The 27,306-nt window shown below is 46.4% G+C and overlaps 1 long non-coding RNA gene across 10 annotated transcripts in view; it reads left to right on the plus strand.

Moving 5' to 3' along the window:
* Nucleotides 1–27,306, plus strand: part of LOC137312940 (uncharacterized) — a 117,359-nt gene that overhangs the window by 53,059 nt on the left and 36,994 nt on the right. For 9 of the 10 annotated variants that reach the window (XR_010960949.1, XR_010960947.1, XR_010960942.1 and 6 more), the window contains 2 exons: nucleotides 6,286–6,455; nucleotides 15,500–15,665. This is a non-coding gene — a long non-coding RNA (uncharacterized lncRNA). The remainder of the gene's footprint in view (nucleotides 1–6,285; nucleotides 6,456–15,499; nucleotides 15,666–27,306) is intronic. The other variant, XR_010960945.1, reaches the window with a different exon arrangement.

Raw genomic sequence — 27,306 nt, forward strand, 5'->3', positions numbered from 1 at the left:
ATCTTTGCTCGTCGCCTCAACTCACTTGTGGTAGCGAGTTGCTCACTCTCACCACTCCCTGGGTAAAGGAGTTTCTCCTGAGTTAATATTGGATTTTTTCATTGACTAGCTTCGATTTTTAACCCCTAGTTCTGCTCTCACCCGCGGGTGGAATCATCTTCTCTCCGTCTACCGTATCAAACCCGTCATTAAACTTAAAGACTTCTATCAGGTCACTCCTCAGTCTTCTCTTTTACAGAGAAAAGACATCCAGCTTGTTCTCTCTTTCGTGATAGTTATATCCTCCCCGTTCTATGATATTGTTTCAGTAAACTGTCCGTGATGCACTCGGGAAATGTATTGCCATTATAACGCAGTCAATGGGAAAATTAAAATCTCCGTTCATAACTGCTTTGCCTTAGCTGCAGGCTCCTCTGATCTCCCTATTTCTGTGTGGGCTCAATACTTCCTGTTTGAAGTATTTGTTTCATTAATTGAAAGCTTTTCATGTCCCAGTTCCCCTCAGTGGGTTGTGATCTCCAGTGTGTTCTTTCAAAGAGCCAGCACAGGCATGACGGGCCCAATGTATGCTAAGATTCCAGAAATAATTAGAATTGCACAGCTGAGGAACAGGCCATTCGGCACAATAGATACATGCCGTGGTTTATGTTCCACACGAGCAAAAGACCACCCTTCTTCATCTAACCTCATCAACATATCCGATTCCTTTCTCATCTCATAGAAACATATCGTATTCTGAGGGGACTTGACAGGATAGATGGTGACACCACTGACTGGCGAATCTAGACCAATGGGGAATAGTCATTCCCCATTCCCCAGATAAGGGGTCGGCCATTAAAGACTGAGATGAGCGCACTCGGTTGAACATCTCATCCAAATGACGACACTTCAAAGGGTACAGCCCTCCCTCAGTACTGACCTTCCGACAGTGCAGCACTCCCTCAGTACTGACCTTCCGACAGTGCAGCACTCCCTCAGTACTGACCTTCCGACAGTGCAGCACTCCCTCAGTACTGACCTTCCGACAGTGCAGCACTCCCTCAGGACTGACCTTCCGACAGTGCAGCACCCCCTCAGTACTGAACCTCCGACAGTGCAGCACTCCATCTTTACTGACCCTCCGAAAGTGCAACACTCTCTCAATACTGACCCTCCGACCATGCGGCGCTTCCTCAGTACTGCTCCTCTGACAGTGCAGCATTCCCTCAGTACTGATCCTCTGAGCGTGCAGCGCTCCCACAGTACTGGCACAGGAAATTGTAGGCCAGGATTAAGATGCTCAAGTCTCTGGTGTGTGGGGGGTTCGAGCGCACGACCTTCTGACTCTGAGGCCAGATGCTACCCACTGAGAGCCCGGCTCATAATGACTATGTCAGGTTATTGCTTGACGAGTCCGTGGGACAGATCTCCCAACTTTGGCACCAGTTCACAGACGTTAGTGAGAAGCACTTTGCAGGCCCGTCTGGGCTGGGTGCGCCTGTCTGATACCGAGGCCATATTTCAGAGGGCAGTTAAGTCAACCAGGTTAGTGTGAGAGTTGATTCAGAGTTGGAGGGAAAGATTGAGTATCAGGAACAAAATAGCTCTTTATACCCCTTCAGAAACTGGAATACTCCTGGGAGTGATTCTGAGTCCAAACTCACCTTAATGAGAGGAGTATGTTCTGAACTCTTGAGAAGGTGGGTAGTTGGGAATTACGGATAAGGGGAGAAGGTTGATTGGTGAGAATCAGCAATATGGAGAGAAGATGGATTGGTGAGATGAAGGAATATGGGTAGAAAGTGGGTAGGTTGGATTTAGGGATATGGGGAGAAGGCGGGTAGGTGGGGATTGAGGGATATGGTGGGAAGACGGGTAGGTGGGGATTGAGGGATATGGTGGGAAGGTGGGTAGGTGGGGATTGAGGGATATGGTGGGAAGGTGGGTAGGTGGGGATTGAGGGATATGGTGGGAAGGTGGGTAGGTGGGGATTGAGGGATATGGTGGGAAGACGGGTAGGTGGGGATTGAGGGATATGGTGGGAAGGTGGGTAGGTGGGGATTGAGGGATATGGTGGGAAGGTGGGTAGGTGGGGATTGAGGGATATGGTGGGAAGGTGGGTAGGTGGGGATTGAGGGATATGGTGGGAAGACGGGTAGGTGGGGATTGAGGGATATGGTGGGAAGGTGGGTAGGTGGGGATTGAGGGATATGGTGGGAAGACGGGTAGGTGGGGATTGAGGGATATGGTGGGAAGGTGGGTAGGTGGGGATTGAGGGATATGGTGGGAAGACGGGTAGGTGGGGATTGAGGGATATGGTGGGAAGACGGGTAGGTGGGGATTGAGGGATATGGTGGGAAGGTGGGTAGGTCGCGTTGAGCGTTAGGGAGAGAAGGTTTTCAGTTGGGGATTAAGGGATATGTGGAGAAGGCGAGTAGGTAGGCTTTGGTGATGTGGGGAGAAGGTGGGCAGGTGTGGATTGAGGGTTATTGTGAGAAGGTGCATTTCAAGGAGCTTCATAAAGGAGGAGAGTGAACTCGATAGTTTACGGAGGGAATTCCAGAGGCTGGTGACCAGGCAGTTGAAGGCACGGCCGCCAATGGTGGAGTGCAAGAAATCGGGGATGCGCAAGAGGCCAGAATGAGGAGCGCAGAGACCTCAGTGGGGGAGGATGGGGTTGAATTCTTGGGGGAGGTTACAGAGATAGGGAGATCGATGGCCGTGGAAGGATTTGAACACAACGATGAGAATTTTAAAATCGAGGCGTTGCCGGACAGGGAGCCAATTTAGGTGATGATTGAAAAGGACTTTGTGCGAATTCGGATACGGGCAGCTGAGTTTTGGATGAGCTGAACTTAATGAAGGGTGGAAGATGGGAGGTTGGCCAGAAGAGCATTGGAATAATCCAGTTTCGCGGCAACAAAGGCACGGACAAGAGTTTCAGCAACAGATGAGATGAGGCAGAAGCAGAGACGGGCGAGTAACAGAGATGGAAGTAGGCGGACTTGGTGATGGAGAGAATATGTGGTCGGAATCTCAGCTCAGGGTCAAATTGGACGTCAAGGGTTGTGAATGGTCTGTTTCAGCATCAGACGGTGTCCAGGGAGAGGGATGGAGTCGGTGGGTTGGGCTTGTTACGGGAGCACACGATGTGGACTGGCAGTGATACACCCCATGGTACAATAACCCTAACCCTAACCCTAACCCTAACTCAGCGCTGACCCGTGCGGCAACTGCCGGTGGAACACGGATCCATGCGAGAGGCAGAACCATCGGAGGTGAACAGAAAGAGTTTTAAAATAACAGGGTGGAGCAAAATAAAACATTGTCACAGTGTTTAATGCTTAGGAATGTGAGGTATGAGGAGTATCAACCACCTCAGTCAGAACTGTTCACAAGTTCGAAAGAGAACGGGTTAGATAGAGAGTAAAGCCCCCTCTACACAGTCCCATCAAACACTCCCAGGACAGGTACAGCACGGATTAGATACGGAGTGAAAATCCCTCCAGAGTGTCCCGTCAAATACACACAGGGCAGGTGCAGCACGGTGAGATACAGAGTAAATCTAGCTCCACACTGTCCCATCAAACACTCCCATGCATGTACAGCATGGGTTAGATAGAGAGTTACAGATCCCTCTACAGTGTCCCATTGAATATTTCCAGGGCAGGTAGAGCACGAGTTAGATAGAGAGTCAAGCTCCCTGTACACTATCCATTCAAACACTCTCAGGGCAGGAACAACACTGTTCAGATACAGAGTAAAGCTCCCTCTACATTCTCCCATGCTCTGTGTGTGGGCGTCAGCCGCACACCGTGTGAGATCTACCAACAGAGACTGGGATGAAGCCTGGTCCTTCCCCAAAGATCAATGACTTCCCCCCTTCTCGGTGATTCCAACGCCCTCTGATGCTTTGATCCTGATTGTTTCTCTCTCTCTCTCTCTCTCTCTCTCTCTCTCTCTCTCTCACTCTACTCTCTCTCTCTCTGACCAGTCTCTATCACTCGCTCTGTCCCTGTCTCTCCCTCTCTCGGCCCGTCACTCCCCTGTTACTCTCTCTGTCTGTTTCTCTTCCTTTCTCTGTCCCTCTGTCGTTCTCTCTCACTCTCCTCGTGGTCTTTATCTGTCTTCCCCTTTTTTGTCTCTTTTTCTCTTCTTGTGTTCTCCTTATCTTCCTCTTGTCTCTGTCTCATCCTCTCTACCCTCTATCCATTTACCCTCTCTGTCTTCTTCTACTCTCTCATTCTCTCTTTCTCACCCTACTCTCCTCTCTCCCTATCTCTGTCTCTCGTTCTCTCTCTTTATGTACTCTCTCTGTCTCCTTCTACTTTCTCTCTATCTCTCTTCCTCACATTACTCTCCTCTTTCTCCTACTCTCTTTGTCTGTACCCTCTTGTCACCTTCTACTCTGTCTTTCTCGCGCACTCCACTTTCTCTCTCTCTCTCTCTCTCTCTCTCTACCGCTCCCCTGTGAGATAAAATTAATTGGCAATATATCTCGATGGGAAAAGAAGAAACATTTTTTTCATCGAGATTTGTTATTATGTGGAATGCAATACCTAAAAGAGCGGTGGAACCACATTCCATATGCACTTTCAAACGGCAATTGAACATGTCATTGAAGAGGAATAATTTGCAGGGTGATGAGGAAATCGCTGGGGTGTAAGACTAAATTGGGCAGTTCTTTCAAAAAGCTAGCACAGGCATGGCGGGCCGAATGTAGGCTAAGATTACAGAATTTCGTGGACTGCTCAGCTCAGAAACAGGCCATACAGCCCAATAGGTCCATGCCGGTGCTGAAGCTCTCAACGACCCCAGGCCTATCCTTCTCCATCTAACCCCATCAACATGTCCATCTGTTCCTCTGCCATCTCATTGAAACATAAAATAGAACATAAGATTCTGAGGGGGCTTGACAGGATAGATCCGGAGAGATTGTTTCCCTTGGCTGTCGAGTCGAGAACAAGGGGAAATTGTCTTCAGATAAGGGGTCGGCCATGAAAGACTGAGATGAGGAGGAATTTATTCACTCAGAGGGATGTGAATCATTGGAATTCTCTACCCAGAGGACTGTGGATACTGAGTCATTGAGTATATTCAAGGCTGGAATTGATATAATTTTGGGCTCTAGGGGATTCAAGGGATTTGTGGATCGGGCGGGAAATTGGAGTTGAGGTAGAAGATCAAGCATGATCTGATTGAATGGTGGAGCAGGATCGAGGGGCTGGATGGCGTACACCTGCTCCCACTTTATATGTTCTTATGTTCTTTCTCTCTCATCTGTTTATCCAGATTCCCCTTAAACGCATCTTTGCGATCCTTCTCAACTGCACTTCGTGGAAGCGAGTTTTACATTCTCACCAGTCACTGGGTTAAGAAGTTTTTACTGAATTCATTATTCGATTCAATTCGATTTATTAGTGATTAACTTATAATAATGACCCGTGGTTCTGGTCTCCCCTTCAAGTGGAAACATCTTCTCCAGGTCTAAACTATCAAACACATCATTAATCTTAAAAAACTCTATCACGTAACTCCTCAGTCTTCTCTTTTCCAGAGAAAAGAGCCCCAGCTTTTTCTCTCTTTCCTGACATGTGTAACCTCTCAGTTCTATGATATTGCTTCAGAAAACTGTCCTGGATGCATTCTAGAAATGTATTGCCTTTGTGTTTCAGTCTATGTGAAAATTAAAATCTCCCATCATAACTGCTTTGCCTTAGCTACAGGCTCCTCTGTTCTCCGTATTTCTGTGTCGGGTCAATACTTCCTGTTTGAAGAATTTTTTCATGCCCCAGTTCGTTTCAGTTGGTTGTGATCTCCAGTGTGATCGAGCCGTCTCTGGGTTCAGCTCTGAACAGCAACTTGATTCTCTGATCCGGGACTGACAGCACACCCATTTCAAACCGGCACAGAATGATCCGGGACTGATAGCACAACCCTTTAAAAACGACACAGAATGATCCGGGACTGACAGTACACGCCTTTCAAACAGACACAGAATGATCAGGGACTGACAGCACACCCCTTTTGAACAGACACGTAATTAGTGAGCATTTCAGATTCGGGGAAGTTTAGAACGGATTAACTGTGGACATTTGACTTTATATTTGACAAATTTGACACAGCTTTTGTTGAGACGTGACGATATCGGTCAATGAATTTTAACACATGCGGCATATATGGGTTTTCAGAAGTTATTTGATAACGTGGCTCACAGGAGGCTTCAGCCGTTTGGTGTCAGAGGAATTGTAGCCGCCTGGATGGAAGGTCGATAATGTGTTTAGTTTTCTCCATTGTTGTTCACAGACCGAACACCGCGATCACTGAGTTCTTGACAAAGTCTGACGGTTACCAACTGATCCAGTCAGTAAACGAAATTCTACCGGGACAGACTGGAACAGGAAGTTGAAGAAGGGGTGGACGGAGTCAGCTTGTTGTCAACATACGAGAGGCATTTCAGTGGACAAGAACATCGGGTAAGTGGGAGGGGAACAGGATGAGTTTGGATTATTTAAACATCACAAAACTAACAGGATATCAGATCTTAGGATCATAGAAGGTAACAGAAGAGAAGCAGACCAAACTGGAAAGAAATGGTTCAAACTGCATTTATTGTGAATCTGAAACAATGAAAGGAAGAGGTGAAAATACCCAACGGATCGGTCAGTATCTGGACAAAGGACAGGGTAACGGTTCAGGTATAACTCTAGTGTGGACTGAAAAAAAAGTGAAACAGTTTTAGTGGAACTGGGAAAAGGACAGAACGGAGTCGACAAACAGGAGTTAGTGGGAATTTCATGAGTTGACTGACCTGGAATCTACTTCAGGATATTAAGAAATTGAGAGATGACAAAAATATCTGCGGAGTAAATGAGAGACATTTCAAGAACAAAAATTTTAAAACGGTCAAAATGTGTAAGACCCGAACAGGGAAGCTAATCAAACAAACTGTGGAGAGCGCGAAACCGAGGCCGTGCAGGGTTTTGTTCTCCCCCATTAATCACCGGGGGTTAATTCGACCTTCAGCGGACTCACAATCCGGGCAGTGGAACTTGCGGTGGAGCGTCACTCCCCGGGAGAGCACTTTAGGAAATTGCAGGCAATCAGCCCATAATATTCTGTCAATTATTTTCAATGGAATTGAAGTGAAAATGTGACAGGGTGTATAATGGACGGTCGATCTGACACCACCTGCTGAAGGTGGAAATCTCGGCAACCGAGTCATCGAATCATCGATAATCGGAGCAGGAGTAGGCCATTCGGCTCTTCGAGCCTGCTCCACCATTCAATATGATCATGGATGATCCTCTATCTCAATATCATATTCCGTCTTGTGAAGTTCTGACAACCCGCTTTCATGTTCCTTGCAAGTTCACACTCATACTCTATTTTTCCCTCTTAATCAATCTCTTGGCTCGTTTTTGCTCAATTCTAAACAGCTCCCAATCCTCAGGCTTGCTACATTTTCTGGCAAATTTATATGACTCCTCTTTGGGTCTCATCCTATCCATAATTTCTTTTGTTTGCCGTGTTTGGACCTCGTTTCCTTTTGTCTTTTTGTGCCAGATTGGAATGTATAACTGTTGCAATTCATGCATTCGTTCTTTAAATGTCAGCCATTGCCTATCCACCGTCATACATTTTAATGAAGGTTCCCAATCTATCATAGCCAACTCACTCCTCATAACTTTTAAGTTTCCTTTGTTGAGATTTAGTACCCTAGTTTCGGATTGCACGACTTCACTTTGTATCTGAATGAATAATTTTATCATGTTGCGGTCACTCTTCCCGAAAGCACCCAGCACAACAAGGTTATTAATTAACCGCTTCTCAATGCACAACACCCAATCTTGGATAGCCTGTTCCCAAATTAGCTCCTCAACATACTGGTCTAAAATATCATCTCGTACACACTCTATAATTTAATGCTCTCTTCCATCAAACCGTCCCAGGGCAGGTCCAACAACGGTCAGATACAGAGTAAAGCTCCCTTTACACTGTCCCATCAAACACTCCAGGGGCAGTTACAACACAGGTTAGATACAGAGTAAAAGTCCCTCTGCACTCTCCCGTACTCTGTGTGTGGGTCTCAATCCCACACCGGGTGATATCTTCGAACGGAGAACGGGATGGAGCCTGGGACTTTCCCAGAGATCAATGCGTTCCCCCATTCTCGGTCATTCTCCGTTCCTTCTCTGTCTGCTCCACTCTCAGTCCGATTGATGTTAAGATACAAATTGCTGTTTTTGTCGAAATTCTTCCTGGAACAAATCTATTGAAGCAGCAACAAGTGGCTATTGTTTAGCTGCCAATAGCTCACAGGCATTTCCAAAACATTTCCTTCTGTATCTATTTACTTATCCCTCCTATCTTTCTCGATATTCTGTTCCTCAAACTCCATCTCTTTCTCTGTCTGTCTCTGTCTGTCTCTCTCGTGTTCTCTCTCTCTCTCCCTCTACTCTCTTTTTCTCCCTTTACTCTCCCTCTTTCTCTTACCCCCGACATACACTGTACGGCACAGAAACAAGCCATTCGTCCCAAAGAGTCCATGCCGTTGCTTATGCTGCAGATGATCCTCCTTTCACACTTCTTCATCGAACCCAATCAACATATCCTTCTATTCCCTTTTTCCCTCGTGTGTTTATCTAGTTTAATCTGAGCAGCATCTTTGCTCGTCGCCTCAACTCACTTGTGGTAGCGAGTTGCTCACTCTCACCACTCCCTGCGTAAAGGAGTTTCTCCTGAATTAATATTGCATTTATCAGTGACCAGCTTCGATTTGTAACCCCTTGGTCTGCTCTCACTCGCGGATGACATCATTTTCTCTCCGTCTACACTATCGGACCTATCATTAAACTTAAAGTTTTCTATTAAGTCACTCCTCAGTATTTTCTATTCAAGCTTGTTCTCCGTTTCGTGATAGTTATATCCTCCCCGTTTTATGATATTGTTTCAGTAAACTGTCCGAAATGCACGATAACGCAGACAATGGGAAAATTGAAATTTCCGTTCGTAACTGCTTTGCCTTAGCTACAGGCTCCTCTGATCTCCGTATTTCTGTGGGGGCTCAATTCTTCCTGTTTGAAGTATTTGTTTCATTAATTGAAAGCTTTTCATGCTCCAGTTCCCCTCAGTGGGTTGTGATCTCCAGTGTGATCGAGCCGTCGACGGTTTCAGGCTCTGAACAGTAACTTGAGTCTGTGATCCAGGACTGACAGCACACCCCTTTAAAACAGACACAGGATGATCCTGGACTGACAGCACACCCCTCATAAACAGTCACATAATGATGCGGGACTGACAGCACATCCCTTTAAAACAGACGCAGAATGATCCGGGAGTGACAGCGCACCCCTTTAAAACAGACACAGGATGATCCGGGACTGACAGCACCAACATGAAAATGCTTCTCCGATGCTCTGTACTGAGTGAATTTCCTTCCAAACTTTGCATTTATAATTCGCTCGCAGTCTAAAATTAAGAGTGGAAACTGCGCTCTTAATAAAAAGAACGTTCATGGTCCTTACAGGGATCAAACCTGAGCCCATTGTGGCATTAATATCACGCTCTCACCACCTGAGCTCATCGTCACTCTCTCTGTTTGTCTTCCCTGTTTTTTTTTTCTCTCTGATTTATTTTTTCTCTCTCTGGCCCTGTGTCGGTCTCTCTCCTTATCCCCCTTATCTTTCTCTGTCTTCCCCTCTGTCTCTGTTTCTCTTCTTGTGCTCACCTTCTCTCTCTCTTACCCTGTCTCATCCCCTCTCACTCTGTCTCTCCTTCTCACCTTAATCTCCGGATGTTTCTCTCTCTCTCCTGCTCTCTCTCTCACTATACTCGTTCTGTCTCTCTATAAACTCTCCCTCTTTCTTCAGCTCTATATTCTTTCTTCAGCTCTCCTCTCTGTGATAACAAAATAATTGGCCAAAGATCTCGGGTAAATTTGAAAACATTTTTTCACTGAGGTTTATTATGATTTGGAATGCATTTCCTGAAAGAGCGGTGGAACCACATTCCACAGGCTCTTTTTGAAGGCAAGTGGGCATATCATTGAAGAGGACTAGTTTGCAGGGTTATGGGGCAAAATCTGGGGTGTAGGACTAAATTGGGGAGTTCTTTCAAAGAACCAGCACAGGCATGACGGGCCCAATATATGCTAAGTTTCCAGAAAAACTTAGACTGTACAGCTGAGAAACAGGCCATTCGGCACAATAGATACATGCCGGGGTTTAGGTTCCACACGAGCCACCCACCACCCTTCTTCATCTAACCCCATCAACATATCATATTCCTTTCTCATCTCATTGAAACATATGGTATTCTGAGGGACTTGACAGGATAGATGGTGACACCACTGACTGGCGAATCTAGAACATTGGGGAATAGTCATTCCCCATTCCCCAGATAAGGGGTCGTCCATTTCAGACTGAGATGAGCGCACTCGGTTTAACATCTCATCCAAATGACGACACTTCAAAGAGTACAGCCCTCCCTCAGTACTGACCTTCCAACACTGCAGCGCTCTCTCAGTACTGACCTTCCGACAGTGCAACACTCCCTCAGTACTGACCTACCGACAGTGCAGCACTCCCTCAGTACTGACCTTCCAACACTGCAGCGCTCTCTCAGTACTGACCTTCCGACAGTGCAGCACTCCCTCAGTCCTGACCATCCGACAGTGCCGCACTCCCACTTTACTGACCCTCCGAAAGTGCAACACTCCCTCATTACTGATTCTCCGACCGTGCCGCGCTTCCTCTGGATTGCTCCTCTGACAGTGCAGCATTCCCTCAGTACTGACCCTCTGAGCATGCGTCGCTCCCACAGTACTGGCAGAGGAAATTGTCGACCTGGATTAAGATGCTCAAGTATCTGGTGTTTGTGGGGCCCGAGCGCAGGGCCTTCTTACTATGAGGCCAGATGCTGCCTACTGAGTCTCGGCTCATAATGACGATGTCAGCTTATTGCTTGACGAGTCTGTTGGACAGATCTCCCAACTTTGGCACCAGTTCCCAGTCGTTAGTGAGAAGGACTTTGCAGGCCCGTCTGGGCTCGGTGCGCCTGTCTGATACCGAGGCCATAGTTCAGAGGGCAGTTACGGAAACCAGGTTCGTGTGGGAGCTGATTCAGAGTTGGATGGAAAGTTTGAGTATCAGGAACAAAATAGCTCTTTTTACCCATTCAGAAACTTGAATACTCCTGGGAATGATTCTGAGTCTCCAAACTCAACTTAATTAGGGGAGTACGTTCTGAACTCTTGAGAAGGTGGGTCGGTGGGACTGGGGCATAAGGGGAGAAGGTTGATAGGTGAGAGGGAGGAATATGGTCAGACGATGGATCGGTGAGATTAAAGAAAATGGGTAGAAATTGGGTAGGTTGGAATTAGTGATATGGGGATAAGGTTGTTCGTTGGGGATTGAAGGATATGGTTGGAAGGTAGGAAGGTGGGTAGGTAGGGATTGAGGGATATTTTGAGACGGTGGGTAGGTCGGGTTTCGCGATTGGGAGAGAAGGTTTGCAGTTGGCGATTAAGGGATATGAGGAGAAGGCATGTAGGTGGTGTTTAGTGATATGAGGAGAAGGTGGGCAGTTGTGGATTGAGGGATATCGTGAGAAGGTGAATTTTAAGTAGCGTCATAAAGGAGGAGAGTGAATCAGAGGAAGGAAATTCCAGAGCTGAGGGACCAGGCAGCTGAAGACACGGCTGCCAATGGTGCAGTGCAGGAAATCGGGGATGCGCGGTGGACCAGAATGGGAGGAGCGCCGAGACCTCAGTGGGGGACGATGGGGTTGTAGTCTTGTTGGAGGTTCCAGAGATAGGGGGAGCGATGGCAGTGGAAGGTTTTGAACACAACGATGAGAATTTTCAAATCGAGGCGTTGCCGGACCGTGAGCCAATGCGAACACAGGGGGTGATGATTGAACCAAACTTTGTGCGAATTAGGATACGGGCAGCTGAGTTTTCGACGAGCTGAAGTTAATGAAGGGTGGATGATGGAGGTTGGCAGAAGAGCATTGGAATAGTCCAGTCTCGAAGTAACTAAGGCACGGATAAGGGTTTCAGCAATAGATGAGAAGAGGCAGGAGCGGAGACGGGCGAATTACAGAGATGCAAGTCAGCGGACTTGGTGATGGAGAGAATATGTGGTCGGAATCTCAGCTCAGGGTCAAATCGGACGTCAAGGATTGTGAATGGTCTGTTTCAGCATCAGGGAGAGGGATGGAGTCGGTGGGTTCGGCCTGTTTCGGGAGGACATGACGTGGACTGACAGTGATAAACCCCATGGTACAATAACCAGACACAGCACTGACCTGTGGGGCATCTGCCGGTGGAACACGGATCCATGCGGGAGGCAGAACATTCTGAGGTGATCAGAGAGAGTTTTACAATAACAGGGCGGAGCAAAATAAAACACTGTCACGGTGTTTAATGCTTAGGAATGTGAGGCATGAGGAATATCAACCACCTCAGTCTAAACTGTTCAAACGTTGGAAACAGCACGGGTTAGATACAGAGTACAGCCCCTCTACACTGTCCCATCAAACACTCCCCTGGCAGGTACAGCACAGGTTAGATACAGAGTAAAACCCCCACTACAATGTCCCATCAAACACTCCCAGGGCAGGTCCAGCACGAGTTAGATACAGAGTAAAACTCCCTCTACACTGTCCCATCAAACACTCCCAGGGCAGGTACAGCACGGGTTCGATACAGAGTGAAAACCCCTCCAGAGTGTCCCGTCAACTACTTCCAGGATAGGTGCAGCACCGCTTCGATACAGATTAACTCCCCCTCGACACTGTCCCATCAAAAACTCACAAGACATGTACAGAACGGATTAGATAAGGAGTGAAAACCCCTCCAGAGTGTCCCGTCAAATACTCCCAGGGCAGGTAGAGCACAAGTTAGACAGAGAGTTACGCTCCATCTACACTATCCCTTCAAACACTCTCAGGGCATGAATAACAGAGTTTGGATGCAGAGTAAAGCTCCTTCTACACTCTCCCATTCTCTGTGTGTGGGTGTGAGCCGCACACTGGGTGAGATCTACCAACAGAGACTGGGATGAAGCCGGGGCCTTCCCCACAGATCATTGTCTTCCCCCATTTTCGGTGATTCCAACGCCCTGTGATGCTGTGATCCTGATTGTTTCTCTCTCTCTCTCGATCTCTCTCTCTCTACTCTCTCTCTCCCTGACCAGTCTCTGTCACTCTCTCTGTCCCTGTCTCTCACACTCTCCGTCCGTCTCTCCCCTGTTTCACTCTCTGTCTGTTTCTCACCCTCTCTCTGTCCCTCTGTCGGTCTCTCTCACTCTCCTGTGGTCGTTCTCTGCCTTCCCCATTGTCTCTTTTATCTTCTTGTGTTCTCCTGATCTTCCTCTTGTCTCTGTCTCATCCTCTCTTCCCCTCTATCACTCTACCCTCTCTGTCTTCTTCTATTCTCTCTTTTTCTCTCTTTCTCACCCCACTCTCCTCTCTCTATCTCTGTCTCTGGTACACTCTCTGTCTGTAATGTCTCTGTCTCCTTCTACTCTCTCTCTCTCGATCTCTCTTACACACCTTACTCTCCTGTATCTCCCACTCTCTCTGTCTGTACCCTCTCTGTCTCCTTCTACTCTGTCTTTCTCACGCAATCTACTCTCTCTCTCTCTCTCTCTCCCGCGCGTCTGTGAGATAAAATTAATTGGCAATATATCTCGATGGGAAATGAAGAAACATTTTTTCAGCGTGATTTGATATGATATGGAATGCAATACCTAAAAGAGCGGTGGAACCACATTCCATAGGCACTTTCAAAAGGCAATTGAACATGTCATTGAAGAGGAATAATTTGCAGGGTGATGGGGAAATCGCTGGGGTGTAGGACTAAATTGGGCAGTTCTTTGAAAAATCTAGCACAGGCATGACGGGCCGAATGTAGGCTAAGATTCCAGAATTAAGTGGACTGCACGGCTCAGAAACAGGCCATACAGCCCAATAGGTCCATGCCGGTGCTGAAGCTCTCAACGACCCCAGGCCTATCCTTCTCCATCTAACCCCATCAATATGTCCATCTATTCCTCTGCCATCTCATTGAAAAATCGAAAATAGAACATAAGATTCTGAGGGGGCTTGACAGGATAGATCCGGAGAGATTGTTTCCCTTGGCTGTCGAGTCGAGAACAAGGGGAAATAGTCTTCAGATAAGGGGTCGGCCATGTAAGACTGAGATGAGGAGGAATTTATTCACTCAGAGGGATGTGAATCATTGGAATTCTCGACCCAGAGGACAGAGGATTCTGAGTCATTGAATATATTCAAGGCTGGAATTGATAGAATTTTGGGCTCTAGGGGATTCAAGGGATTTGTGGATCGGGCGGGAAATTGGAGTTGAGGTAGAAGATCAAGCATGATCTGATTGAATGGTGGAGCAGGATCGAGGGGCTGGATGGCGTACACCTGCTCCCACTTTATATGTTCTTATGTTCTTTCTCTCTCATCTGTTTATCCAGATTCCCCTTAAACGCATCTTTGCGATCCTTCTCAACTGCACTTCGTGGAAGCGAGTTTTACATTCTCACCAGTCACTGGGTTAAGAAGTTTTTACTGAATTCATTATTCGATTCAATTCGATTTATTGGTGACTAACTTATAATAATGGCCCTTGGTTCTGGTCTCCCCTTCAAGTGGAAACATCTTCTCCAGGTCTAACCTATCAAACAGATCATTGATCTTAAAACCTCTATCACGTAACTCCTCAGTCTTCTCTTTTCGAGAGAAAAGAGCCCCAGCTTTTTCTCTCTTTCCTGACATGTGTAACCTCTCAGTTCTATGATATTGTTTCAGAAAACTGTCCTGGATGCATTCTAGAAATGTATTACCTTTGTGTCTCAGTCCATGTGAAAATTGAAATCTCCCATCATAACTGCTTTGCCTTAGTTGCATGCTCCTCTGATCTCCTTATTTCTGTGTCGGGTCAATACTTCCTGTTTGAAGAAATTTTTCATTGATTGAAAGCTTTTAATGCTCCAGTTCGTTTCAGTTGGTTGTGATCTCCAGTGTGATCGAGCAGTCTCTGGGTTCAGCTCTGAACAGCAACTTGATTCTCTGATCCGGGACTGACAGCACAACCCTTTAAAAACGATACAGAATGATCCGGGACTGACAGTACACGCCTTTCAAACAGACACAGAATGATCAGCGACTGACAGTACACCCCTTTGACACAGACACTGAATGATCCGGGACTGACAGCACACCCCTTTTAAAAAGATACGTAATTCGTTAGCATTTCAGATTCGGGGAAGGTTAGAACGGATTAACTGTAGACATTTGACATTGTATTTGACAAATTTGACTCAGCTTTTGTTGAGACGTGACTATATCGGTCAATTGATTTTCACACATGCGGCATATATGGGTTTTCAGAAGTTATTTGATAACGTGGCTCACAGGAGGCTTCAGCCGTTTGGTGTCAGAGGAATTGCAGCCGCCTGGATGGAAGGTCGAGCATGTGTTTAGTTTTCTCCATTGTTGTTCACAGACCGAACACTGCGATCACTGAGTTCTTGATCAAGTCTGACGGTTACCAACTGCTCCAGTTCACGAAATTCTACCGGGACAGATTGGAACAGGAAGTTGAAGAAGGGGTGGACGGAGTCAGCTTGTTGTCAACATACGAGAGGCATTTCAGTGGACAAGAACATCAGGTAAGTGGGAGGGGAACAGAATGAGTTTGGATTATTTAAACATCACAAAACTAACAGGGTATCAGATCTTAGGATCATAGAAGGTAACAGAAGAGAAGCAGACCAAACTGGAAAGAAATGGTTCAAACTGCAATTATTGTGAATCTGAAACAATGAAAGGAAGAGGTGAAAATACCCAGCGGATCGGTCAGTATCTGGACAAAGGACAGGGTAACGGTTCAGGTATAACTCGAGTGTGGACTGAAAACAAAATGAAACAGTTTTAGTGGAACTGGGAAAAGGACAGAACGGAGGCGACAAACGGGAGTTAGATGGAATTTCATGAGTTGACTGACCTGGAATCTACTTCAGGATATTAAGAAATTGAGAGATGACAAAAATATCTGCGGAGTAAATGAGAGACATTTCAAGAACAAAAATTTTAAAATGGTCAAAATGTGTAAGACCCGAACAGGGAAACTAATCAAACAAACTGTGGAGAGCGCGAAACCGAGGCCGTGCAGGGTTTTGTTCTCCCCCATTAAACACCGGGGGTTAATTCGACCTTCAGCGGACTCACAATCCGGCAGTGGAACTTGCGGTGGAGCGTCACTCCCCGGGAGAGCACTTTAGGAAATTGCAGGCAATCAGCCCATAATATTCTGTCAATTATTTTCAATGGAATCGAAGTGAAAATGTGGCAGGGTGTGTAATGGACGGTCGATCTGACACCACCTGCTGAAGGTGGAAATCGAGGCAACCGAGTCACCGAATCATAGATAATAGGAGCAGGAGTAGGCCATTCGGCCCTTCGAGCCTGCTCCACCATTCAATATGATCATGGCTGATCCTCCATCTCAATATCATGTTCACTCTTGTGAATTTCTTAAAACCCGCTTTTATGTTCCTTGCAAGTTCACACTCATACTCTATTTTTCCCTCTTAATCAATCTCTTGGCTCGTTTTTGCTCAATTCTAAACAGCTCCCAATCCTCAGGCTTGCTACATTTTCTGGCAATTTTTTATGACTCCTCTTTGGGTCTCATCCTATCCATAATTTCTTTTGTTTGCCGTGTTTGGACCTCGTTTCCTTTTGTCTTTTTGTGCCAGATTGGAATGTAGAACTGTTGCAATTCATGCCTATTCACCGTCATACCTTTTAATGAAGGTTCCCAATCTATCATAGCCAACTCACTCCTCATAACTTCCTAGTTTCCTTTGTTTAGATTTAGTACCCTTGTTTCGGATTGCACGACTTCACTTTCTATCTTAATGAATAATTTTATCATGTTCCGGTCACTCTTCCCGGAAGCATCATGCACTGCAAGGTTATTAATTAATCGCTTCTAAATGCACAATACCCAATCTTGGATAGCCTGTTCCCAAATTAGCTCGTCAACATACTGGTCTAAAATATCATCTCGTACACACTCCATAATTTAATGCTCCAAAGTAATATTGCTAATTTGGTTTGGCCAGTATATATGTAAATTAAAGTCACCCATGATGAAGTGGGAATTGAAGGATATGGCGGAAATACGTCAATCGGGGGTTCATGGATCAGAGAGGTCGTTGTGGATTGAGGGATTTTTGTGAATGCGGGTCGGTGGGATTCAGTGATATGGGGAGAAGGTGTGTCGGTGGGGATTGAGGGATATGGGTAGAATGTTTGTAGGTGCGGTTGACGGATATGGTGAGAGGGTGGTTGAGTGGTAATTAATGTATATAGTGAGAAGGTGGTTGGGTGTGTTTGAATGATCTGCTGAGATGGTGCGTTTGTGGGATACGGAAGGAAGGTGGTTAGGTGGGGATTGAGGACTATGCTGAGAAGTTGGATTGGTGGGATTGAGGGATATGGGGTTAAGGTGCATGGATGTTGATTGAGGGATCTCGGAATGTGGTTAGTTGGGATTGAATGACATGGTGAGAAGTTGTGTAGATGGGATTGAGGGATATGTTGGGATGGTGTGTTGGTGGGGATTGAGTGATGTTGTGAGAATGTGGACAGTTGGGGTTGAGTGTTACGGGGAGCGTTGTGTAGCTGTGATTTGAGTGTTATTGGGAGTTGGTTAGGTTGTACTGTGGGATATGGTGAGAATTTGGGTATCTGGGGTTTGAGGGATAGGGTGAGAAGGTGTGTAGGTGGGATTGAGGAATAAGGAGAGAATGCGGGTAGGTTGGGATTTCGGGATATGGGAGTAAGATAGGTCGGTGGGCAATGAGGGATATGGGGGGAAGATTGGTCGTTGGGAATTGTGGGATTTTGTATGACGGTGGTTAGGTGTGGTTGAGTGATATGTGGAGAAGGTGTGTAGGTGGGGATTGAGGAATATGGGGAGAAAGTGGTCGGTGTGGTGGACGGATATGGTGAGGAGATGGTTAAGTGTGATTGTGGGAAATATGAATAAAGGGGGTAGTTTATGATTGAGAGATATTGTGAGAAACTGGTCAGGTGGTTTACAGTGATGTGGGAGAAGGATGTAGGAAAGAATGCGGGATATGGAGAGAAGTTGGGTAGCCGTGTGTCAGGTATATGTGGAGAAGGTGATTAGGTGGAGTTTGAGGGAAATGTGGAGAATGTGAGTTGGTGGGTATTGATGGATATTGTGTGAATGTGTGTTGGTCGGGTTGAGTGATGTGGGCAGACATTCGGTAGGTGGGGTTGAAGGATATGGTGAGAAGGTGATACGTTTTGTTGAGGGATATTGTGTGAAGGTTTGGGTGGTTGTGTTGTGTGAAATGGGGAGAAGATCGGTCGGTGGGAGTCTCTCTCTCTTTCCCTGTCCCTCTCCCTAGACCCCTCACTCTCTCTCTGTGTCTCACCCTCCTCGCTCTCTGCTCGCACTCTCCCTCTGCTCGCTATCTCACCCCTTCCTCTCTCCCTCTCTCTCTCTCGGCCTCTCTCTCTGTATGTCGCACTCTCCTCGCTCTGTACTCGCTCTCACCCTCTACACCATGTCTCTCCCCATTCCTCTCTCTCTCTCTCTGTCTCTCTCACTCACTCTTTCTGTCTCTGACTCATCCCCATCTCTCACTATTTCTCTTCCGTTTCTCTGTCTCCACTTTTTCATTCTCTTGCTGTCTGTTTCTCCATCTGCCTGTCTCTTTCTTTCTCCCTCGCCCCCACTATCTCTCTGTCTGTATTATTCAGATTCTCACAGTCTGTCTGCCTGTCTCTCTGTCACTCCGCCACCTCCTCATTGTCTCTCTCGGTGTCTCTCTGCCTCTGCACTGTGTCATCCTCTTTCGTTATTCACTCTCTCCCCACTCTCTGCCTCTACTCTCCATCTCTCTCCCTCTCCACCTCTCGTCTCCACCTCTCTCAGTCACTAACTCTCTCCCTTTCTATATATCTCACCTTCAATTTCAAGCTTCCCTTTTACTCGTTCTCTTTGTCTCTGCCACGACACTCTGTGCCACTACACACTGTGCACTACAGTCTGTGCCACTACACTCTCTGCCACTGCACCCTCTATCCCATCCCCATCCCTCTGACTCTTTCCCTCAGGTTCTCTCTTTCCCAGTCAATCAGCCTCCACTTTATTTCATTCCCCGTCTCTCTACAAGCACCGTCCTCTCTCTGTCTCTACTCTCTCTCTCTTTCTCTCTGTCTCCCTCCATCTACACTCATTGATCCATCTCCGTCTCTCCCTCTCTTTCTTCCTCTCTCCGCCCTCTCTCTCTGACCGTTTCTCCCTCTGTTTGTATCTTTCATTCTTTCTCCCCCACCATCTCTCTGTCTCTATAATTCTGTCTCTCTCTCTATGTCTCTCTCTTTCTCTGCTGATTCTCTGCCTTTCTATCACTATCTCTCTGTCTCCCTCTCCATCGCTCTCCCCCCGCCATTCGTCTCTCTCTCCCACTCTCTCTCTCTCCGTCTCCCTCTGCGTCTCTCTCTCTCTTTCCCTCAGCTATCTCTCCCTCTGTCCTCGTCTCTCCCTCTATCCTCGTCGCTACCTCTCTGTCTGTCTCTCTTTCGGGCTCTCCTATTTCTCTCTATCTCTTGCTCTCTCCTCTCTGTTTCTATCTCTCTTTGTCACCTGTCTGTATCTCTCGTTCACTCTCCCGAACTATATGTCGATGTCTTCATTTTTCTCTCTCCCTCCCTCTCCCCATTTATCAACCGTTTTGCTTATGTCTCTCTTTCTCTTGCCCCTTTCTCTGTATCTCTTTGCTCTGTCACTGCTGGTCAGCAGCGCCGACTGTTGAAGATTGTGGTGGGTGATGACATTTACCAGGTACGTGGGAACAGGAGTCGGTCATTTGATCCCTCGAGCCTGTTACGCCATTCATTGGCATCATAGCGGATGTCTGAATGAACGTCATTCGCCCGCCTTAAACACAATATTAACAGAGTTAACAAAAATCTAACAACCTCAGATTTAAAATTAACAATTGAGCGAACATCGACTTCCGTTTGCAGAAGAGAGTTCCAAACATCTCCCACCCTTTGCGTGTCGACGTGTTTCATAACTTCACTCCTGAAAGTTCTGGCTCTAATTTTCAGGCAGAGACCACTAGTGCTGGACTCCCCAACCAGCGGACATAGTTTATCTCGATCTACCCTATCAGTTCCCCTTAATGTCTTGAAAACTTCGAACAAATCTCCCCTTAATCTTCTAAATTCCAGAGAATGCAACCCTAGTTTGTGTAATCTCACTTCATTGTCTAACCCTTGAATTCCAGGTATCATTCTGGTAAATACAATGTCCAAACTGAGTTTTAACAGCTCGGTAAGTTTTAATGACTGCGAAACAAGTGAAGATTAACTTTTAAAAACGAGGACTCTCATGTTACTCTTTATTTTATTAGTTTTTGGTGATTGAAGAACAATTAAAACTACAATATTATTTTTTAAAACTTTTCCCTTCTGTCTCTTTAATTTAATGCGATTATTTCTTTGTTTTTTGATTTTTTTTTTAAATTTTACAATGCCACACAGAATGCTAACTTGAAAGGAATGAAGTCTGCTTGATTGTTTCAGCAATGCAGCCTGATTCTGTTGGCGGGACGACTCGTCCTTACCGATTTTGTGGGCGTGTCTTCTCCTCACACACCTTTCCAGCTGCGCAGCAAATCACGCTGCTCAGAGGCTGGGTTGATCGTGCACAATTTTTGTGAAGTTCGAATTCCAGCAATTGATCGCCACAGAGCCGACAGTCAGTAGTTTTGTTAATTTAATTCGCAAGAGCTGCAGTGAGCGTTGCCTCGCCGCTCGTAGCGATTTCTGTCCCAATGTCTCCTGCCGCTCTGCCAATTTCCTATCCAGGTCAATCATTTCCCCTCAATTCGACCAGCTTCAACTTTAGCGAACAGTCTCTTCTGAGGCATTTTAACGAATGACTTTTGGAAGTCCATTGAAACAAACTCCATCGGCATTCCCCTGTCCACTACTTTCGTCACCTCTTCAAAACAAAATCCATGCTGGCTCTTTCGATCAGCTGAAAATGTTCAAGGTGTTCAGTCACTATCCTTAATTGGAGACTCGAGTAATTTCTCGAAACAGATGTTTGGCGAACTGGTCCATAATTCCCTGGTTTCCTTCTGTCACCTTTCTTAAATAGTGGAGTGACATGTGCAGTTTTCCAATTCAGATAAATGTTCATGCACCTTTAGGCTATTAACTAATCTGCCACATTACTCATTGATAATTCCAGTATGGCCTGCCCCCTTGTTGGTCCTCGGATATATTGTTGCAGAAATCTTTCCTGAACTTACTCCAGAAATTCGTTACCTTTCTGACATGAGCTCGTCTGTTTATCCCAATCAATAAGAAAGTTAAAATCTGTCCCCTTTACAAACACACTGCTTGTCTAATCTCCGCATTTATACATTCTGCCGCTTCACAGCTGCTACAGGAGGGTCCATACACAACTCCCACTTTGGTCTTAATTCCTTTTCTATTTCCTAATTCATCCAATAAAGCTCCACTGCCTGCTTACCTCTCGTTACATCCTCTCTTATCAATGAAGTAAATTCATCCTTAATCACTCAGGATACTCCTCCCCCTCTACCAGTTCTCCTATCCTTCCTCTAGACATTACAACCTGGTATATTCAGTTCCCATTCCTGACTGTTGTGCAGCCATGCCTCAGCAATGGCTACCATTTCGTACCCTGTCGGTTGAATTTGTGCCCGCATTTCATTCAATTTGTTGCTTATACTCCAAGCGTTTCTATAATGAACGCTTATTTGGGCCACACACCCTACCCATATTGTAATATTTTATTTTTCACACTTTCCTTGTTTCTCCCTCCCGATTTAATTACTTTACATCTTTCAATTTTTCCTTTACCTGCAGTGCCTAAAGCATAATTTCTGACGATAGTCTCTTCCCTTTTGTTCTAGAATTGTTATTTCTATTACTTTCCAACTGAGCCCTAACCCCCATTTACTCGTTTAAAGCCCGAGTTATCCTTGGCGCTGGGATCCTGGTCCCCGCCCGGGTCAGGTGGTGCCGCTCCCAACGGTACAGTTCCATCCTGTCCTCGTACAGGTGAATGTGTCCCACGAAATGGAACCACTCCTTCATCCATGTGTTCTCCTCCCAAATCTGCTTATCCCTCCGACTATTTGCACCTGGCTCAGGTAATAATCCAGAGATTATAACCCTTGAGTGCATTTTTAAAAAGAAATTGCTCCTGATATTCTCAGTGTCTGTACTGTGATCTCCTCTCTCATGGCTGGACTGTGATCCACTCTCTCAGTGTCGGGACTTTGATCTCTCTCAGTGTCTGGACTGTAATACCCTCGCAGTATTTGGACTGTGATCACCTCTCTCAGTGTCTAGACTCTGATCGCCTCTTTCAATATCTGTTCTGATCTGCATTCTCAGTGTCTGGACTACGATCTACTTTCTCTGTGTCTGCACAATAGTGGGCCATGGGAATGATGCCCCCGTCCCCCCACCATGATCCAATTGCCACACTCAGCACTGACCTGTGAAGGAATTGCTCGAGTAACCGAACACCAATGAGAGACAGAACATTCCGGTGTGATCAGAAGGATTTTTGTAATAACAGGGCTCACCAACAGAGACACTGTCACGGAATTAATGCTTTGGAAAATGAGGCATGGGAAATGCCAACCACCTTAGTTTAAAGTGTTCCCAGGACAGGTATAAAATGGGTCAGATATAGAGTAAAGCTCCATCTGCAATGTCACATCAAGCACCCCAAGGGCAGGTGAAGTTGTGGTTAGTAACAGATTCAATCTCCCTCTGCACTTTTCCATCAAACCGTCCCAGGGCAGGTCCAACAACGGTGAGATACAGAGTAAAGCTCCCTTTACACTGTGCCATCAAACACTCCCGGGGCAGTTGCAACACAGGTTAGATACAGAGTTAAAGTCCCACTGCACTCTCCCATGCTCTGTGTGTGGGTCTCAATCCCACACCGGGTGTTATCAACGAAAGGAGACCGGGATGGAGGCTGGGCCTTTCCTAGAGATCAATGTCTTCACCCATTCTCGCTCATTCTCCATTCCTTTGATGTCTGTTCCAGTCTCTCAGTCCGATTGATGTTAAGATACAAATTGCTGTTTTTGTCGAAATTCTTCTTGGAGCAAATCCATTGAAGCAGCAACAAGTGGCTATTGTTCAGCTGCCAAGAGCTCACAGGCATTTCCAAAACATCTTCTTCTGTCTCTATTTACTTATCCCTCCTCTCTTTCTCGATATTCTGTTCCTCAAACTCTATCTCTTTCTCTGTCTGTCTCTGCCTGTCTCTCTCGTGTTCTCTCTCTCTCCCTCTACTCTCTCTTTCTCCCTTTACTCTCTCTCTTTCTCTTACCCCCTACATACACTGTACAGCACAGAAACAAGCCATCCGTCCCAAAGAGTCCAAGCCTTTGCTTATGCTGCAGATGATCCACCTTTCATCCTTCTTCATCGAACCCAATCAACATATCCTTGTATTCCCTTTTCCCTCGTGTGTTTATCAAGCTTAATCTTAACAGCATCTTTGCTCGTCGCCTCAGCTCACTTGTGGTAGCCAGTTTCTCACTCTCACCACTCTCTGGGTAAAGGAGTTTCTCCTGAATTAATATTGGATTTATCAGTGACTAGCTTCGTTTTATAACCCCGAGGTCCGCTCTCACTCGCTGGTGAATTCATCTTCTCTCCGTCTGCCCTATCAAACCTGTCATTACACTTAAAGTCTTCTATCAGGTCACTCCTCAGTCTTTTCTTTTCAAGCTTGTTCTCTCTTTCGTGATAGTTATATGCTCCCCGTTCTATGATATTGTTTCAGTAAACTGTCCGAGATGCACTATAACGCAGACAATGGGAAAATTCAAATCTCCGATTATGACTGCTTTGCCTGAGCTACAGGCTCCTCTGACCTCCGTATTGCTGTGGGGGCTCAATTCTTCCTGTTTGAAGTATTTGTTTCATTAATTGAAAGCTTTTCATGCCCCAGTTCCCCTCAGTGGGTTGTGATCTCCAGTATGATCGAGCCGTCTACGATTTCATTCTCTGAACAGTAACTTGAGTCTATGATCCAGGACAGACAGAACACCCCTTTAAAACAGACACAGACTGATCCTGGACTGACAGCACTCCCCTTATAAACAGACGCAGAATGATCCGGGACTGACAGCACACCCCTTATAAACAGACACAGACTGATCCGGGACTGACAGCACACCCCTTATAAACAGACGCAGAATGATCCAGGACTGACAGCACACCCCTTATAAACAGACACAGACTGATCCGGGACTGACAGCACACCCCTTATAAACAGACGCAGAATGATCCAGGACTGACAGCACAACCCTTTAAAACAGACGCAGAATGATCCTGGACTGACAGCACATCCCTTTTAAACAGACGCAGAATGATCCGGGACTGACAGCACACCCCTTATAAACAGACACAGGATGATCCTGGATTGAGAGCATACTCATTTTAAACAGGCACGGAATGATCCAGGACTGACAGCACCAACATGAAAATGCTTCTCCGATGCTCTGTTCTGAGTGAATTTCCTTCCGAACTTTGCATTTATAATTCGCTCACAGTCTAAAATAAAGAGAAGATACTGCGCCTCAATATAAAAACGTTCGTGGCCCTTACATGGATCAAACCTGCGCCCTTTGTGGTATTAATATCTAACCAACTGAGCTAATTTTCACTCTCTCTGTTTGTCTCCCCTGTTTTTTTTCACTCTCTCTGACTTTTTTTTATCTCTCTGGCCCAGTGTCGGTCTCTCTCCTTATCCCCCTTATCGTTCTCTGTCTTCCCCTCTGTCTCAGTTTCTCTTCTTGTGCTCACCTTCTCTCTCTCTTACCCTGTCTCATCCTGTCCTCTGCCTCTGCCTCTCTACTCTCTCTCTCTCTTTCTCACCTTATTTTCTCTATCTCTCTCTCTCTCTCTCTCTCCTGCTTTCTCTCTCACTATACTCGTTCTGTCACTCTCTGCATTCTCTCTTTCTCCAGCCCAATATTCTCTCTCTCTATTTCTCCTCTGTGATAATAACATAATTGGCAAAAGATCTCGGGGAAATTTGGACACATTTTTTTCACTGAGGTTTGTTATGATTTGGAATGCATTTCCTGAAAGAGCGGTGGAACCACATTCCACAGGCACTTTCAAAAGGAAAGTGGGCATATCATTGAAGAGGACTAATTTGCAGGGTTATGGGGCAAAATCTGGGGTGTAGGACTAAATTGGGGAGTTCTTTCAAAGAACCAGCACGGGAATGACGGGCCCAATGTATGCTAAGATTCCAGAAATACTTAGACTGCACAGCTGAGAAACGGGCCATTCGGCACAATAGATACATGCCGGGGTTTATGTTCCACACGAGCCTCCCACCACCCTTCTTCATCTAACCCCATCAATATATCATATTCCTTTCTCATCTCATAGAAACATATAGTATTCTGAGGGACTTGACAGGATAGATGGTGACTCCACTGACTGGCGAATCTGGACCAATGGGGAATAGTCATTCCCCATTCCCCAGATAAGGGGTCGGCAATTTAAGACTGAGAGGAGCGCACTCGGTTTAACATCTCATCCAAATGACGAAACTTCAAAGAGTTCAGACCTCCCTCAGTACTGACCTTCCAAAACTGCAGCGCTCTCTCAGTCGTGACCTTCCGACAGTGCAGCGCTCTCTCAGTCCTGACCCTCCGAAAGTGCAACACTCCCTCAATACTGACCCTCCGACCGTGCGGCGCTTCCTCAGTACTGCTCCTCTGACAATGCATCATTCCCTCAGTCCTGACCCTCTGAGCGTGCAGCGCTCCCACAGTACTGGCACAGGAAATTGTCGGCCTGGATTAAGATGCACAAGTCTCTGGTGTGTGTGGGGTCCGAGCGCAGGACCTTCTGACTCTGAGGAGAGATGCTACCGACTGAGCCTCGGCTCATAATGATTATGTCAGGTTATTGCTTGACGAGTCTGTGGGGCAGATCTCCCAACTTTGGCACCAGTTCACAGACGTTAGTGAGAAGGACTTTCAGGCCCGTCTGGGCTGGGTGCGCCTGTCTGATCCAGAGGCCATATTTCAGAGCGCATTTATGTCAACCAGGTGAGTGTGGGAGTTGATTCAAAGTTTGAATGAAAGTTTGAGTATCATGAACAAATTAGCTCTTTATACCCCTTCAGAAACTGGAATACTCCTCGGAGTGATTCTCAGTCTCCAAACTCACCTTAATGAAAGGAGTATGTTCTGAACTCTTGAGAAGGTGGGTAGGTGGGAATGAGGGATAAGGGGAGAAGGTTGGTAGGTGAGAGTGAGCAATATGGGGAGAAGATGGATAGGTGAGATTAAGGAATATGGGCAGAAAGTGGGTCGGTTGGAATTAGGAAATCTGGGGAGCAGGTTGCCAGTTTTGGATTGAGGGATATGGTTGGAAGGTGGGAAGCTGGGTAGGTAGGGATTGAGGGATATGTTGAGACGGTGGGTAGGTCGGGTTCAGCGATTGGGAGAGAAGGTTCGCAGTTGGGGATTAAGGTAATGGGGAGAATGCGAGTAGGTGGGGTTTAGTGATATGGGGAGAAGGTTGGAAGTTGTGGATTGAGGGATATCGTGAGAAGCTGCTTTTTAAGTAGCGTCACAAAGGAGGAGAGTGAATCAGAGGCAGGAAATTCCAGAGCTTATGGACCAGGCAGCTGAAGTCACAGCCACCAATGGTGCAGTGCAGGAATTCGGGAATGCGCGAGAGGCCAGAATGGGAGGAGTGCAGAAACCTCAGTGGTGGAGGATGGGGTTGTCGTCTTGAGGGAGATTACAGAGATAGGGGGATCGTTGGCCGTGGAAGGATTTGAACACAACGATGAGAATTTTAAAATCGAGGCGTTGCCGGACCGGGAGCCAATGCGAACACAGGGGGTGATGATTGAACAGGACTTTGTGCGAATTTGGATACGGGCAGCTGAATTTTGGATGAGCTGATTTTAATGAAGGGTGGAAGATGGGAGTTTGGCCAGAAGAGCATTGGAATAGTCCAGTCTCGAGGTAACAAAGGCACGGACAAGGGTTTCAGCAATAGGTGAGAAGAGACGTGAGCGAGACCGTCGAGATACAGAGATGGAAGTAGGCGGACTTGGTGATGGATAGAATATGTGGTCGGAATTTCAGCTCAGGTTCAAATCGGAAGTCGAGGGTTGTGCATCGTCTGTTTCTGCACCAGACGTTCGCCAGGGAGAGG

Source organism: Heptranchias perlo, unplaced genomic scaffold (assembly GCF_035084215.1).
Source record: "Heptranchias perlo isolate sHepPer1 unplaced genomic scaffold, sHepPer1.hap1 HAP1_SCAFFOLD_44, whole genome shotgun sequence".
Lineage (NCBI taxonomy): Eukaryota > Metazoa > Chordata > Chondrichthyes > Hexanchiformes > Hexanchidae > Heptranchias > Heptranchias perlo.